This window comes from Halichoerus grypus, chromosome 4 (assembly GCF_964656455.1).
Source record: "Halichoerus grypus chromosome 4, mHalGry1.hap1.1, whole genome shotgun sequence".
NCBI lineage: Eukaryota > Metazoa > Chordata > Mammalia > Carnivora > Phocidae > Halichoerus > Halichoerus grypus.
The window spans coordinates 66874465-66878431 of NC_135715.1; the positions used below are offsets into that span (position 1 = coordinate 66874465).

At 38.2% G+C, this 3967-nt stretch overlaps 1 non-coding gene across 1 annotated transcript; it reads left to right on the top strand.

The window, feature by feature from the left end:
• Nucleotides 1–1098: 1098 nt before the first annotated feature.
• Nucleotides 1099–1283, top strand: LOC118551148 (U2 spliceosomal RNA). Its single transcript, XR_004924934.1, has one exon. It is a non-coding gene; the product is annotated as a U2 spliceosomal RNA (small nuclear RNA).
• The last annotated feature ends 2684 nt before the right edge of the window (nucleotides 1284–3967 follow it).

Below are 3967 nucleotides of genomic sequence, written 5' to 3' on the forward strand. Positions count from 1 at the left end.
TTAGAGCACTACATTCCAGGAATCTGGTCTTCCTGAGTTATTTTCCCTGAAATAACCTCATGATTCAGAAAAGTTCTTTAAGAATTGAAGTACTGTATAGTGTTAGTACAAAATGCATTAATATTTTAATTCTCGTGATAGAGGTCATTAAACCTTTAATATTGCAAATGAAACAACAGACAATTGTGGTCTTATGCAAAAACCAAATTCTTTTGACCAACTTTAAAAATTGTCATAGGAATTGAGATTTTCGTAGCAGTGTGTGTGGCTTAGTGGATAACACACTAGGAAAATCTGGCAACCAGTGTTTAACCAGATCTAAGTGCCTAAATTGACTGGGCTATAATTCAAGAATGTATTTGGACCATTTTAACATTTTATGAAAAATCACATCAACAATGAGTAGGTTTCAATACTGAAAATGGCAGTTTTCCAATTCAGAGACCACCATGGACAAAATCCTGGCCTTTCTTTCACAGGTTTGGCACATAATCTTTGTAACATTGATGTTTTTTTTTTCCCTTTCTGATCATGTTTCATATCCAGTGATATTTTTTCTTTTTTTAAAAATTTTATTGTGTTATGTTAATCACCATACATTACATCATTAGTTTTTGATGTAGTGTTCCATGATTCACTGTTTGCGTATAACACCCAGTGCTCCATTCAATACGTGCCCTCTTTAATACCCATCACCAGGCTAACCCATCCCCCCACCCCCCACCCCTCTAGAACCCTCAGTTTGTTTCTCAGAGTCCATAGTCTCTCATTGTTCGTCTCTCCCTCCGATTTCCCCCCCTTCATTTTCCCTTCCTGCTATCTTCTTCTTCTTTTTTTTAAACATATAATGTATTATTTGTTTCAGTGGTACAGGTCTGTGATTCATCAGTCTCACACAATTCACAGCGCTCACCATAGCACATATCCTCTCCAATGTCTATCTCCCAGCCACCCCATCCCTCTCACCCCCCACCACTCCAGCAACCCTCAGTTTGTTTCCTGAGATTAAGAATTCCTCATATCAGTGAGGTCATATGACACATGTCTTTCTCTGATTGACTTATTTCGCTCAGCATAATACCCTCCAGTTCCATCCACGTCACTTCTCGGCCTTTTGGCTAAGATCAAGTGTAGTATCTGTTCTTAACAGTTTAATATCTGATACGTCCTCTATCCAGTGATATTTTCAAACCTCTGAATTTGGGGTATGATAATCTACTGAAGCAATTAAGTAAACAGATTATACAAGTTTATGCAAAATCCATTTCCAAAGTTCAAGAAAGAGCCAAAAAACTTTCCTGGAACGGTCTTGGGTTTAGAAGGAACTTCTAAGTAGGGAACAGAAATTTTCCCCCAAGAGAAATTGTCCTTTAAAACTGTCAAAAATAAACAAACAACAACAATTATTCTCTGGTTTTCGCTTCTCCAAACACTAATAGTTTTCCAGATTGGTCCTGTGGGATACGAGAAGCCTCTGCATTTTCTCTAAGTAAGAATTTTTGGATTTAACTTCATACTTGTAATTTTTTTCCTGCCTCATCATGTTATCAATTACACCCTGAGACATTTTTCAGCTTCTGTTTAATCGATTTCCACAGTGTTCTGTAGAGACTATCACTGGTCATCAATTCCTTCAGAGTTTATTTATTTTTTTTTTTTGCAAGGGAAGATGAGTGGGACAGGACAGCATTTTAACATATTTCATTATGACTCCTTCGTTCGATATTACTTTATATCCAGCTGATCCAAGAGTTGAAGATGTGATATTTCTGGCTTTTTTGTGTGTGTATATCACACCAATGTACTAGCTCAGAGAAAGGGCACAATTAAGATAATAATAATAAAAAAAGAATTAGTAGATTCAGTTATCTCCTTCTCAGCTAATTTGTTGGCCCTCAGGGATTTTACCTGTGGAGAAATTATGTGGCAAATTGCTTTAGAATAATCCTGCTAGAGTCCAAAACGGATTTGTTCTCCACCTACTTCCCTCCCACCCAGCCTGAGGAGCTTTTTGTGTCCTGTGACTTCAAGGGCATCCATTCTCTGAAACTATTTCCTGCCTGTGCCAGGAGGTATAATACAGAAGGAGCTCTTATTGGAAAGGGCAAGAGATTTGCAGTTAGGTAAGTTGGAATTTCCTTGATTTTCTCATGGTTGAAATGAGTGTTGAGGAGGAAAAATATTTTTGTACCTTCTTAGTTCAGTACCTGAAGACTGCAAATTAAATAAGAAAGGACAGATCAATAGGAGAAAAGGAACACACTTCTTATCATTGTTTTCATGCACAGGGGTTACAGAAAAGAAATGAAACTCAAAAAAAATTAGATTCAGGTGCTCATATACCCACTTAATGAAAGGACGATTTGGGCTTCAAGGGACAATGAATTGGAGGTAATAACTAGGAAATATATTGGGGAAACTAATGGAAGATAAAAATTATTTTAGTGAGGTCTGTTTATGCAAACTCATCTTGGTGTCAATTCCCCATCTTCAATGATAAGGGTTGCTCCTCTCTACCTGGAATGGGGGTGGGGGAAGAAGGAAGTAAGGGGGCTGCAGAGGGAGGCACCTCCCTCAAGGGGAAATTTATACCCTGAATTTAGGCAGACAAGGGGAGAGCAGAGCACTCTTTCTCTATTAATTCTCAATTGCCTTCAGTTCAAAATAATCGTTATGCCAAAGTGGCATACTTTGCATTGATGTATTCCCCGCATCTTTTCACTCTTGGCTCAGAGAACTTTTTTCCAAAGTTCTTGTCTGGGTCCCTCATTTCTATTATCCATTTTACCAGATAGAATCTTACCCTTCCTACCCTACTTATATCCATAATTAAGCTTGACTTTCTTTTTCTTATCTGTCTTTGCTGGCCTTGATGTATGGTCTCAAACCACTCCTGACCAACTGGACTCCTAGCCCTAACTCTGGCACCAGTTCACTTCTCCAACTGTCATTCAATGTAGATTAAAGTCAAGGTCCCAGGGATGCATCTTATAAAGCATCTTCATCTGAGATGGTATTATCACCTGCTGACAACTTCTCAGTGAATATGAATTAACAAGAAAGAAATCTCTTCTGTATTTTATTCTTCATGTTAAGATACTTTTGAAAATCATGAGACATATAATGTGTCATCAGTTTTTATCACCAGTGTTGGCTTTTTCTATCAAATAGTTTTCAACTCATGAGATCACGTTCAGTTCCCTCTTAACTTCTTCATAATTAGTTATGATTAAGTCCTCTCAAATTTTCTTCCAAGTATTTCTTACTTTAGGCATTTCTTTCCTGTCCGAGATCATCCCTACCTATTTAGATTCTGTAATCTCCCTATTCCAATCTGCCAAATTGATCCGAATATACTATTTTTGCATTTTGCTATTTTCCTCAAATACTTCCAATGGCCCTTTATGATCTAAGAGATAAAACCAAAATTGTTATTTGGGCATTTAAAATATTTTGCAACCCAAATCCTTCTGCTATCTACCTCTATCCTTCTCATACACTATGCTTTCAAAAGAATTCTTTAACAAAAACTGATCAGTCTTCTTCTTCTTCTTTTTTTTTAAAGAGAGAGAGTGTGAGTGGGGGAGGGGCAGAGGGTGAGAGAGAGAGAATCTTAAGCAGACTCCAGACCCACTGCGGAGCCAGATGTGGGGCTCGATCTCATGGCCCTGAGATCATGACCTGAGCGGAAACCAAGAGTTGCACGCTTAAACGACTGAGCCACCCTGATTAGGCTTCTTTAGCCACAGTTCACAAAAACCCTACATGGCACCCAGCCTTTGCATCTCATGACATTTCTGGCATTTCATTTCCATTCTTTCTTCCAACCTTAAATCAAGCGTTTGCTGAGCATACCTCCTGGTTGGTCTGAAACATGCACAGTTTACACCTGTTGTCTCAGCGTATTTAGTAAGAGTTCCCTCTTTGTCATTCAAAAGTATCCCATTTTGGCAGAGAAATGATATGG